Source organism: Durio zibethinus, chromosome 2 (genome assembly GCF_047325235.1).
Source record: "Durio zibethinus cultivar Kanyao isolate XHJ-2024 chromosome 2, ASM4732523v1, whole genome shotgun sequence".
NCBI lineage: Eukaryota > Viridiplantae > Streptophyta > Magnoliopsida > Malvales > Malvaceae > Durio > Durio zibethinus.
In genome coordinates, this window is record NC_143163.1 from 15,426,134 (window position 1) to 15,440,096 (window position 13,963).

At 44.6% G+C, this 13,963-nt stretch overlaps 2 non-coding genes across 2 annotated transcripts; both read left to right on the forward strand.

Annotated features, from left to right (window-relative positions):
* The first annotated feature begins 9,794 nt into the window (after positions 1 to 9,794).
* Positions 9,795 to 9,950, forward strand: LOC149520048 (5.8S ribosomal RNA). Its single transcript, XR_016335195.1, has one exon. It is a non-coding gene; the product is annotated as a 5.8S ribosomal RNA (ribosomal RNA).
* A 199-nt stretch (positions 9,951 to 10,149) lies between these two features.
* LOC149520049 (25S ribosomal RNA) lies at positions 10,150 to 13,535 on the forward strand. Its single transcript, XR_016335216.1, has one exon. It is a non-coding gene; the product is annotated as a 25S ribosomal RNA (ribosomal RNA).
* The last annotated feature ends 428 nt before the right edge of the window (positions 13,536 to 13,963 follow it).

Here is a 13,963-nt window from a genome sequence, read left to right on the forward strand (position 1 = left end):
TTCACACGTTCTGTCTGCCCATCGGTCTACGAATGCATGCTAGTGGAAAAGTTCAAGTCACCACAACAGCTTGAACAACTCAGTCCAGAACCTGCTTGTGAACGCCTGTCCCGATCACTAACAATGGTCCTCAGCACTCCCCAGTACTTAACCATGTTCTTCAAGAACAATCGAGCTACCTTCTCGATTGGGCACTCCTTGGTTGCTGGAATGAAGATTCCATACTTGGAAAACCTGTCCACCACTACCATGATGCTTCCAAACCCTTCTGCTTTGGGTAGACCGACTATAAAGTCTAGAGAAACACTCTCCCACGGTCACTCTAGCACTGGCAATGGCTCCAAGAAACCCTCTGGTTTCTTGAGCTCTACCTTGTCCTGTTGGCACACAAAACAAGTCTTCACATAGGCCTCCACATCATCCCTCATGTGCGGCCAGTAGTACTGGTCCTCAATCAGCGCCAAGGTATGGCTCACTTTTGGATGTCCAGCCCACCTTGAATCATGGCACTCTTGCAAACTTCCTTGCAGAGCTTCTCATGCTACAGCACAAATAGTCTACTGCCCCTAGTGTACAACAAACCATCCTACATCCAAAACCACCTAGTCTTACCTTACTGGGTATACTCTATAAGAGCCTTGGCTGTAGGATCATCATAAGTCCCTCCTTGATGCGAGGCACCAGTGACCCCTCTGGTTGGCTAATGACAACAAGGTTAGCCTTCCTGCTTAGGGCGTCTACCAGTAGGTTTACCTGCCCCGGCTTGTACACCATCTGGAAATCAAATTCTGTAAGAAAATCTTGCCATCTCGCCTGCTTGGGGGACAGCGTCTTCTACGTCTGGAAGTAGCTGGTCACCATATTGTCCGTCCTAACCACAAACCTCAACCCTAACAGGTATTGGCACCAAGTGTGCGAGCAGTGCACCACTGCTTTCATCTCCTTCTTTTAGACCGTGTACTTGCATTCAGTCTTGTTCAGCTTCCTGCTCTCGAATGTGACTGGACGTCCCTCCTGCATCAACACACCCCTTATGGCAAAGTCTGATGCATCCGTATGCACCTCATACGACTTGGCATGGTCTGGCAAGGTCAAGACTGGCTCCTCGGTCACAGCCCGCTTCAACATATCAAAGGCATCCTGACACCCTGCGTTCCATTCCCATGCTCTCCCTTTCTTGAGCAAGTCAGTCAATGGCGTGGCTATTGTTGAGTGACCTTTGATGAAGTGCCTATAGTAGTTAATCGGCCTAAGGAATGATCTCAACTCAGTGACCTTGGCTGGCGGTTGCCACTTCAAGATGGCATGCACCTTGCCTTCATCCATGCATATCCTACCACCTCCCACTATGTGGCCAAGGAACGAGATCTCCTGTTGGGCGAATGAGCACTTCTCCCTCTTGACAAATAGCTTGTGCGCCCGTAACACCTCGAACACCTATCTCAAGTGGTCTACATGCTCTCCCAAAGTCTGGCTGTAAATCACAATGTCATCCAAATAAACTACAACAAATTGATCAAGGAACGACTGAAGTACCTTGTTCATAAGGGTGCAGAACGTTGCTGGGGAGTTCATGAGACTGAAAGGCATCACCAAGAACTCATACGAACCATACCGAGTGACACAGGCTGTCTTTGGCTCATCTCCCTCTGTGATCCTGACTTGATAGTAGCTCGACCTCAAATCCAGCTTGGTGAGCCACCTTGCACTCCCAAGTTGGTCGAACAAGTCTACAATGAGTGGGATAGGGTACTTGTTCTTGATGGTCAGCTTGTTCAAAGCCCGGTAGTCTATGCACAACAGCAACAACCCATCATGCTTATGCTGGAATAGAACCGGTGCACCATATGGTGCTTTCGATGGCCTGATGAAGCCAGCATCAACTAACTCTTTGAGCTGCTTCCTCAACTCCTCTAACTCTGGTGGAGACATTCGGTAAGGGGCTCTAGCTGGCGGCTTGGCCTCAGACACTAGCTCGATCTTATAGTCCACCTTCCTTTTAGGTGGTAGCTGGCTAGGCAGCTTTACGAGCATCACATCGCTAAAGCTCTTCAATAACTTTAGCAGCTCTAAGGGTGACTCGATCTCCTTCTCTCTTGGCTCATCATATTTCAGGGCTGCCAAGAAGGTGTCTTCTTCCCTGCTTACCGTCTTGGCAAATTGGATGGCTAACACCACTCCCGACCCAACTCCAGAACCTCTCCTCAATAGCACTAGGCATTGGCACTGTGCATCTAGGATGCAAACACAATCGCTAAAAGGCACAAGGAGGGCGTTAATCCGAACAAGGAAATCTAACCCAATCACAAACACATAGTCGTCAAGGGGTATTACCTCTATGGTCTCCTTGCCTTTCCAGTCTCCAAGCTATAACTCCACTCCCCATGCTACTCCAATGGCTGGAACTTCCTTAGAGTTCACCGTTTTAATGGTACTAGTCCCTTTCTGCACCTTTAGTCCTAGCTTCCAAGCTCCATCACTTAAGATAAAAATATGTGAGGCACTTGTGTCCACCAGTACGCTCACCTTCTGACCCGCAACCATCAGATCCGTAAATATTAAGCCCTTTGGCTTGCGGCTTCCCTTACTCTGGACAGCATTGAGCACCAACGACCCAAGCTTTGCTACTCCTGGCTCTGGCTCCTCGTCAGACTCCTTGTCTACAGTAGCCAGCTTGCCCTTCTATGGGCAATTACGTCCTATGTGGCTCCCTCCACATAGGTAGCATGCTAGTGGCTCTCGGTCCCCCTTTGCTTTCCACTTGCCTGCTAGTGGCTTCCTCTCGCCATCCTTGGTTGAACGATCTCGGTCTTCATCCTTGGACTCCTAGTCACGGTCTTTCCCCTTGGATTGCTTCTTCCAGTCCCTATTGTCCCTACCCTTACCCTTGGGCTTGGAAGACTCGAACTTGTTCAGAGGCTTGAACTCTATCAAGGCCTTGACAGTAGTCATGGCTTTAGCCAAGTCATGAACTCCCCTCCATTGTAGCTCATGCTTCACCCCTGGCTTCAGCCCATCCATAAAAGCAAATAAGGCGACCTTCTTGCCTAGATCCGAGAACTATAGCATAAGTTTAGAGAATTTCTGGACATACTCCCTTATGTCCCCTTGCTGGCTAAGTTGGCATAACTTTGCCCACACCTCATCATCGGCACACTCCGGGCAAAATTACTCTCTGAACTCTTTTTGAAACTCTGCCCAGGTTCCAATCTTGGTGCTCTCACGCCTGACATCATCACACCTGCACCTCCACCACAATAAGGCTACATCAGTGAGATACATAACAGCGGTGCTTACCTTTATCGCCTCGTCTTGCATGCCTATGGCCTAGAAGTACTGCTCCATACCCTAAAGGTAGTTGTCTACTTCCTTGGCCGCCCTATTCCCCTTGAACTCGTTAGGCTTGGGGATATCCATCATGGATTTGGACACTCCAGCAAACATGCCATTCCCAATGGCAGTCTTGCAAGCAACGAGCTCACTAGCAAACTCCTCCATCCGCTGGCGCATGGCCTCCATGCCATCTCGTAAGGTCAGCACTTCAGCCTTCAAGGCCCCATTCTTTTGGGTGATCACATCCATGCCTTTGTTAAGAGTAGCTTGCAGCTTATCTTGGATCTCTTCCCCCATGGAGTCTAGCGATGCAATGTGAGTCTCTACCTCTTTAAGCTTTTCCCACATGTCGCCCATGGTCACCTCTACCTTGGCCAGGCTACCGTCCATGGTAGACCAGATATCTTTTGAACTGGCTTTCCTACCTTTTCCATGCCCATGCTCCTGGGCCTCTGGTTGTTGGTTAGCAGCGTCACTTTGGGATGCCATCTGCTCAATCACGATCTAACCTGCACAACACAAACACGTAGAACCGAACTTGCTCTGATACCAACTGTCACGGGCTCCGACCTTAGACTCAGAATCCATGTGGCCTTAGGCTTGGAATCTCCTCTTTTGTGCCTAAGTCAGCCTAAAACACAAGCGTGCGGGCACTAGAATAATGGAAAGGGCTGATTACGTAAGTTAAAGAGAAACAAGATAACAAGGCAGAATGTTGGAAATGCTTTTATATTCACTGAAACAGAAGTGTTTGATGGTGTACAAATGAGGGTGGAGTAGCCCTCTATTTATAGTTGAGGCTCCAGCTTACACTTAATGGAAATATCCCTAGAATAAAGGCTAAAATCATGGGATTACACAGATTACAATCAATCAGGATTCCAACTTTTGATTTCTAGGGTCAACCAAATCTGCCAGGAGGCTTCTACTAATCCTACATGGTTTCAGAAGCTTCCCTTACGTGTCCAGGACCTTGGGCCCTTCTGGAAGTGGTACGAGCAACCTGCATGCTAGGCCTTGGTCTCATGGGCTGGCCTACAAGCTGGGTGGGCGTTCTGACCTCGTCTCCTAGGCCTTGCACTCAAATACCAGCCAGCGCGCCTAGTCTGCGGGCATTAACCTCTGTTTCGCCTGCTGGTGCACCTGATGTGCCTGGTGCGCCTGCCCAGGGTGTGACACAGGCACTTGCCTTGATCTCTATTAGCACACATTAGCCCCTGGTGTGAGTTGTTTCGATGAATGCCATCGATTGCATATAGCCCTTGGTTGTTGCACAAGCAATCACATCCAACACTATTGGTAGATGTCGACCTATTTTTGCCTCGAATACTATCAACAAATGCTGACCCCTTTGTGCAAGATGCTATTTCAGACACCATTGCTAGATATTGGCAATGTTTAAATAGGCACTCACCTCAACCACAGTCAGCATAAGTGGGCCTATGGTGTAAGTTATTGCCTTAAACACCTTTTTGGCAGATGCTAACACTTGATGTAGCATGTGTACCGTGACCTTCCCACCCAAGGCACTTGTCTACCTTTCAATTACCAATGGCACAAAATGATGCTTGGGGCATATGTCATGGGCTTCGGTCTTAAAGCCAAGCTTTGTATGGCCTTGGATAAGGAATTGACTTTGTGTGCCTAAGTCAGCCTATAAAACTCAAATGCTCATCATAATTTTATCTTATCAAAGATTGTGTTGTAGTACTAGGTCTTCTAGAAGCCCACAACAAAATCCTCCCATGACTGTATTCAAGCATGCCCGCATCTAGCTCTAACTATATGCCTACACCTTAATCATTAGTGCCTGCACCTCAATCATTAATGCCTGCACTTAGGTCTGACAATGTGCTTGCACATTGCTCACCAGCACCTACACCAGGGCTTGGCTTAATTCTACTAAACTTGAACATCTGCCTGAGCCTCTAGAGTCTTGATCACTGCCCATACCACTATTCTAGGCTAGTTTCATATGAACTAGGCCTGTAGTAGGCCTCCAGGCTTGATCCCCATAGCTGTTGAACCCTATTCCACTAGAATTAGAACTACTCTTTAACTCGAATAGAACTTTTGGGCCTACACCAGCTTACAGAATATGATACATGCATGTGCCTTGACCATCATTAGGGCATGTTGGCCCTTGGTCTTGGTATGTGCTTCAACAGCCATCATCAAATGTTGACCCTCTGTGAGGCAATTCCCTTGATTGCCATTGGCACATGTTAGGTTGCACACCTTATAAGGGTATCCTGAGCTCAGGCCATGCACCATGCGCACCACAACCAGGCAATAGGTTGGTTCAAGCACATGTTTATATTTTCACTGTGCCAGTGGCAATTTCATGGCTTGAAAATTCATATAAGCATTCACCAATGCTAGCATAAGGCTAGGCTCAATTTTGTCAAACATGAACATCGTGCTTAAGCCTTTGGAGACTTTATCACTACCCATACCATTATTTTGGGCTAGTTCCTTATGACTTAAGCCTCTAATAGGCCTCAAGGCTTGGTCCCTTGGCTATCAGACCTTATCCTGCTAGAATAAAAATTACTTCCCAACTTGGAGAGAACCCTTGAGCTTTGACCAGCATGTAGACTATGACACGTGCTCATGCCTTGACCACCTTTAGGACATGTTGGCCCTTGGTCTCGGTACATGCTAACCTTTTGTATGAGTAGATCCCTCAAATGCCATCAACAAATGATATGTCGTACACCACGAGAGGGTATCCTAGGCTTAGCCACACACCATGTGCACCAGGATTAAGCAATAGGTGGGTTCTAGTACATCCTCATATTTCTACCATGCCAATGCCATTTTTATGGCTTGTAAATTCATATAACCACTCACCAGCCCTCGCACCTAGGGTTAGCATAATTCTGCTGAACCTGAACACCATGCTTAAGCCTCTCAAGTTTTGATCATTGCCAATACCACTATTTTGGGCTAGTTTCTTGTGACCTAGGCCTCCAATAGGCCTTAAGGCGTGGTCCCCCTAGCTGTTAGACCCTATCCCCTTAGAATCAAAATTGCTCTTTAACTCAAAGATAATCTCTAGATTTAGACCAACATACGGACCATGAAACATGCACATGCCCCAACCACCATCAAGATATGTTGGCCCTTGGTCTTGGCACATGATGGCCCTTTAGGCAAGCAGTTCCCTTGAACACCATTGGCACATGCTAGACCACATACCATCTAAGGGTATCCTGGGACTGGGCCATAAACCATGTGCATGGTAACTAGACAAGAGGTGGGTTTAGGCACATCTTCATATTTCTACCATGCAAAAGTCATTTTTATGGCTTGTAAATTCATATAGGCACTTATCAATGTTGGCACCTAGTGCTGGCTTAATTCTATCTAACCAAAACATAGTGCCTAAGCCTTTGGAGTCTTGATCACTACCAATGCCATTGTTTTAGGCTAGTTCCCCATGACCTGGGCTTTTGGTAGGCCTTAAGGCTTGGTTCTCCTAGACGTTTGATGTTATTCCCTTAAAATTGAAATTGCTCCTTGACTTGGAGAAAGCCTTTGGGCTTAGACTAGCATGCGGACCATGACACATGCACATGTCTTAACCTCTATCAGGATATGTTGGCCCTTGCTCTTAGCCCATGCTTCAACCACCATCAGCACATACTAGACCTTTAAGTAGGTAGTTCCCTTGAACACCATCGACACATGCTGGGCCATACACCATGCAAGGGTATCTTAGGCCTAGGCTATGCACCATACACACCATGATGAGGTAATAGGTGGATTCAAGCACATCTTCATATTTCTACCATGCCAATGTCATTTTTGTGGCTTGTAAATTCATATAAGTGCTCACTAGTGCCCACAACTGGGGCTAGCTTAATTTTACCAAACCTAAACACCATGCTTGAGCCTTTTGAGCCTTAATCACTAGCAATACCACTATTTTGGGCTAGTTCCCTATGACTTAGGCCTCTAGTAGGCTTCAAGGCCTAGTCTTTTTAGCTGTAGGACCCTATCCCCCTAAAACTAAAATTACTCATCAACTTGGAGAAAACCTTTGAACTCGGGTTAGCATGCAAACTGTGACACATACACATGCCTCAACCACCATCAACACATGTTGGCCTTTGGTATGGATACATGCTAGCCCTTGGTATGGGTAGTTTCCTTGAACACCATCGATACAAGCTAGGTCACACACCACATGAGGGTATCCTGGGCTCAAAACACGTACCATGCATACCACAATCGAGTAATAAGTGGGTTTAGGCACATCTTCATATTTTTGCCATGCCAATGCCATTTTTATTGCTTGTAAATACATATAACGATCCCTTAAGCCTTTATGTGAACTTTCATGGCAAGATGATTTGTTTTCTATTTTTCATAATTTTTAAATTCTTTTTGCAATTTGGGAATTTTAAAAAAAATTTTTAGATGGAGTTTTGGCTCAAAATTTGGTATATGTGATCCTTGAAATTTTTTTGGCATCCATAAAAAAATTTAACTAAAAAATAAGGTGTAGAAGATTTTATGGCCATTTGAAAATAGCATTTTAGACACTTAAATGGCTACTGGTTATAAACCTGTAAAAGTTTTTATGCTCTTTAAGGTGTTGTGAGTAGTCAAGATTGGTTAGGGGATAGGGGCCAATATAAAGGCCAAGGACCAGCACCCATTGCACATTATGTATGCATAACCCTCGGCTCCCTTGACCAATCACCAGAACCCCTAATGCCTTCAGTCAAGTTTTTTAGCAATGCTCCGATGATGGTGCCCTAGGTAAAAAAATGTAGCTCCAGCAAATGTCCAAGCTTAGTGTATGCATCGTGGCCCAAAATTGAACTATAGCCAACGCCTTAACCATCATCAATAGATGCTGGCACATGGTGCGGGCACATGCCTTAACCATTATTGGCATAAATTGGCATTTGGTATGGCCATTTGCCTCGACCACCATCAACAAAAGTTGGCCTTTGGTATGGGCACTTGCCTTGACCACCATTTGCACATGCTAGCCCTTGGTGTAGGCACATGCCTCAATTAGCATTGGAAGAATAAGGCCTTTCATGCGAGCAATTACCTTAAACACCATCGGCACATGTTGGCCCTTGCTACAGGTATTTTCCTTGAACACCATCGATACAAGCTGGTCTTTGGTGCAGGCACATGCCTTAACCACCACTAACACCTATAGACCCTTAGTGCAAGATATGCCCATTTGAAAGAAGTATCCTTATTTCAGACACTTTAATTTCTATTGCTAGCATATCTATAAAATCTCATATGCTTTTTAAGGGGTGGTTGTCCAGGCACCTCCTTTCCCCCTCTATGGGGGGAGTAGGTGTGTGTGATGGGCCTCTTATTATGTACATCCACAGCAATGTCCCTAGGGCAAAATCTAGGCTATACATGCCTTATGGCTATGTGGTGTAGAAACCAGTTGCTTCAGTGCCTCGCATGAGCCTATGGCCTTGATCGGTTAGTTTGCACTTAAAAAAAGCTAAGCTCAAACCCGTGCTTGTAGCCAATGCTGCCCCATACCCCAAGACCAAGTCCTTGAATTGGGCAATGGTTCCCTAGGGTGGTGCAAGCAGAAGCTACAAACATAGGCTTGGTCTAGCCAAGTTTCTCAGGTATTTGGCAACCTCATGGTTCCTTCTCATTGACCCCAAAAATGCCTTGGCCTAGGAAAACCTGTACATGTAGTTGCTACTACCCTAGACCCCAGGAATAAGTCCCTAAATTGGGCAACATTCCCTTGGCATGGTGACAACAAAGTTTTATGTGCAGCCCCAGCTAGTCCAAGCATTAGTGGTGTCATGCTATTGTTGCCTGTTAGATGGCGAGGGTAGTCTTGTGGCCCTTGCTTGTGTTTTTCTCATGCTAAGTGGTTATGGACCGGTGTGCATGAATGCTGCCACTTGTACGTAATAGGCACATGAATGGTGTTATGGTTGTGTGTATTGGCAGGCTCCATGCTTGATTTACCAAATTGTCGACCCATCATCCTTTTCAATCTCCCCCTATGTGGTCATCATACCCTAAGGGTGCGATTGCTATCCTGTGCTACATATTAAATCAATGGAAATTAGATGTCTTACCATCCCTCATCTACCTTGTGTTCTTAAAGGCTATGGGTTAGACCTCAATTGTGCCCTATGTCCCAAGTGTGCCACCTAAACCCATATGGTTGCATTGGTTAATCAGTGTCCAATCGTGCTCTCATATGCCAAATGTTTTATGGGTGCAAGCCCTTGGCCCTTATTCGTTTGATGCTATGCATTTTACATGCTTGAGAAGCATGATGCTTATGTGCTATGTTGGCATCATCACCCATAACCGAATAATGAACCTTAGCTTGAATCATTCCAAGGAATCGAAATAAACAAGATCATGTGTGCTGTTACCATCCCATTCATGGTGTGTGCGCGAATAGCACCATGGCTCCTTTCGTCGTGGAAAACCAAAATAACTTTCAGCAATAGATATCTTGGCTCTTGCATCAATGAAGAATATAGCGAAATGTGATACTTGGTGTGAATTACAGAATCTTGTGAGCCATCGAGTCTTTGAACATAAGTTGCACCCTAAGCCATTAGGCTGAGTGCACACCTACCAAGGTGTCATGCGTCTTTGCCCCCTAATCCTTCGCCTATCAAGCTTCGGGTAAGGGGACAAAAAATGGCCTCTCATGATCTCATCAGTCATGGTTGACCTAAAAGTGAGTCCCCAACAATGATAGCACCATGACTCTTGATGGTAAAGCTAACTGCATGCCTCATCTTTAGTGATGCACGCTCACTGGACCCCTTGCATCACTCAGTCAATGCTCATATCACTTGATCAATACTCGCATTGTGACCTAAGCGCATCAATAAGTGAAGGAAAAGAAACTTGTCAGGATTTTCCTAATAACAGCAAGCAAACCAAGAAAAGCCTAGCTTGAGAATTAGACGCCCCTAACTTTCAAATTATAGTTTGGAAAATAGTCCTTAGTGATGGACCAAGCCCATGACCCTTGGAAGAGGGTGCCAAAGATGGTGAGAACCCCATTGTGCATGGACCCTATCATACCACAAGGCACTATCTGTGAGTTGGGTTGTTTGGGAATACAACCCTAATTAAGCGGTAAATTTTGTTCAAGGCTAAATAGGAGCAAGAGATCGATAATGACCAAGTACTCTAAGGGAAAGATGAAAAGAACTTTGGAAAAAGTGTCAAAGATAGCTTGAAATTGTCAGGAAGGAGGTGGATGGGTGCCAGTGATGCTCCATGATCTAATGTGGAACAAAAAAGCTGGTCTATAGATCGGTTTGAGGCATAGACCGATGCGGGTTGTGACAATAGCCCAAGCGTAAGCTTTTGCTATACCTATGAAGATGTCATCACCATGATTATGGAATGTAGCACACACCATCTCGACATGCCTCGATACCCATGTGCTCTCAACGTCGGCCTACAGGCTCCCTATGTAGCCCATCTTGAAACATGGACTAAGAAGTCTAACATGTCTGCGAGTCAATGGGCTAGGATACCCATAAGGTGTAAGGATGCTGATTGGTGAGATCCCTCATGGGTGTACTGTCAGTTGGCCTTGATCTTTTGAGAAAGGTTTGAGTGCGAGCATGCTTATCAAGCCCAAAAGATGGTGAACTATGCCTAAGTAGGGCCAAGCCAAAAGAAACTTTGATGAAGGCCCACAACAATATTGATGTGCGAATGTTTGTCTAATTTAGGTATACGGGTGAAAGACTAATTGAACTATCTAGTAGTGGTTTCCTCTAAAGTTTCCCTCAAGATAACTAGAGCCCTTAATGAGTTCTATCAAGTAAAGCTAATGATTAGAGGCATTGTGGGTGCAGCACCCTTGACATATTCTCAAACTTTAAATAGGTAGGATAGTGTGGTTACTTCATTAAGCCATGCCATTGAATCAAGAGCTCTAAATAGGCCATTTTTTGTAAGCAAAACTACTGATACGAAATGAATCAAAAGTTGGGTTATGGTGCCCAATTGCATGCTAACCTAGAACCCATAAAGGGTGTTGATTGATTAAGATAGTAGGATTATGGTCATGGAAGTCAATTCACTAAGGAGTGTATAACAACTCACTTGCCAAATCAACTAGCCCCAAAAATGGATGGCACTTAAGCGTATGACCCATACCCGACCATCGAAGTAAGGGCTAAGCCCTAATAAGTAAGAGGATGCGACGGTCACTGCAAAACCCAGGGTGCAAGCTTGGGTAGAGTAGCCATTAGTGTAGATCTTGGTGGTAGTAGAAAATATTCAAATGAGAACTTTGAAGGCTGAAGAAGGGAAAGGTTCCATGTGAACGGCACTTACACATGGGTTAGTCGATCCTTAGAGATAGGGGAAGCCTATCTGATAACATGTCTGGTGCGAGCTTCAAAATGGAATCCCGTTAAAATTCCTAAATTGGGACATGGTAGTTAATGGCAATGTTCAAGAGCTCAAAGACATTAATAGGGGCCTTATGAAGAGTTATATTTTCTATTTAATGGCCTGCCCACCTTTGAAACAGCTCAGCCGAAGGTAGGGTTAAGCGGCTAAAAAAGCATCACACATCACATGGTGTTTGGTATACCTTCGATGACCCTTGAAAATCTAGTAGACCAAGTGCCGTCCACACTTGGTCATACTTATAATTGTGTTAGGTCTCCAAGGTTAATAGCCTTTGGTCAAGAGAATAATGTAAGCAAGGGAAATCAGCAAAATGGATCCATAACCTCAGGAAAAAGACTGGCTCCGAGGGCTAGGCATAGAGGTTCTAGTCCTGAACTCATCAACTACTAGTGCACTGCTTGAGCTACTCTCATGATGAGAGTGGGACACCACATGCTAACAATAAGATAGACTGGGAATGGCTCTCTCAAGGGCCTTCATTGGGTGATGAACAATCTACTCAGAACTAGTATAGACAAGGGGAATCCAATTGTTTAATTAAAACAAAGTATTGCAATGGTCCCTATGGATGCTCACGTAAAGTGATTTTTGCCTAGTGCCTTAAATGTCAAAATGAAAAAATTCGACCAAGCATAGGTAAATGGTGGGAGTAACTATAACTCTCTTAAGGTAGCCAAATGGCTCGTCATTTAATTAGTGATACACATGAATGGATTAATGAGATTCCCATTATCCCTATCTACTATCTAGAGAAACCACAGTAAAAAGAATAGGCTTGGCAAAATCAGTGAGGAAAGAATACCCTATTGAGCTTGACTCTAGTCCAATTTTGTGAAATGACTCAAAAGGTGTAGGATAAGTGGGAGCCCTCAGGTAAAATTGAAATACCACTACTTTTAACATTATTTTACTTACTCCATGAATCGAAGGCAAGGCATGACCCTTTTTTTTTTACCCAAGGCTAGCCTCAATCAATCTATCTAGGCAAAAGACATTATCAGGTGAGGTGTTTAGCTAGGGTGGCACATCTATTAAAAGATAATACAGGTGTCCTAAGATGAGTTCAATAAAAACAGAAATATTGTGTGGAGCAAAAGGGTAAAAGCTCATTTAATTCTAATTTCTAGTATGAATATAAACCCTAAAAGTGTGGCCTATCAATCCTTTAAACTTTGGAATTTAAAGTTAGAGGAGTTAGAAAAGTTACCATAGGGATAACTAGCTGTGGCAGCCAAGCGTTCATAGTGACAGTGCTTTTTTATCCTTCAATGTCAACTTTTCCTATCATTATGAAGTAGAATTTAGCAAGTGTTTGATTATTCACCCACCAATATAGAACGTGAGCTGGGTCTAGACCATCATGAGACAACTTAGTTTTACCCTACTAAAGGTAGCATTGCAATAGTAATTCAACCTAGTGTGAAAAGAACCATTGATTCGCACAATTGGTCATTGCACTTGGTTGAAAAGCTAGTGGCATGAAGCTACCATATACTAAATTATGATTGAATGCTTTTAAGTCAAAATCTTGGCTAAAAGTGATGTGTGTGCTTGTCACCCAATTGTTAACCTACAATAGGGGCCCATGGCCCCCAAAGGCACATGTTATAGGTGCAGCCCCCTTTAAGGACAAGCCACATAGGCCTGCTTGGAGCTCAATTCCCATCGAGTAATAGGTAGAATCCTTTGCAAATGACTTAAATACACAACAAGGTATTGTAAGTGGTAGAGTGGCCTTACTGCCATGATTCAATAAGATTCAACCCTTTGTTACTCTAACTTGTCCCTTCCCCTACACCATTAACGCCCTCTCATTTCATTTTTTCTTACATTGCAACCTTCTAGGGTTAGAGATCAATTTTGTTCCCCATTGCAACTGATTCAATCAATTGATGATATCCCTCCCTCAAGCATCCAAGTAACTGGCTATCAAATGCACTCAATATTTATTATAAGGATAAGCTTACCCTTGGTGTTAGCACTTGCCTCGATCTCCATCAGCACATGTTGGCCGCCAATGTGGTTGTTGCCTTAAATGCCATTAATTGTAATTGGCCCTCGGTTGCTGCATGGGCAATCATATCCAACACCATCTACAGATGCTGGCCTATTCCTGCCTCAGACACCATCATCAAATGCTGACCCATTCATGCAAGATGTTGTTTTAGACATTATTGCTAATGCTGGAGATGTTTAAGTGGGCACTTACTTT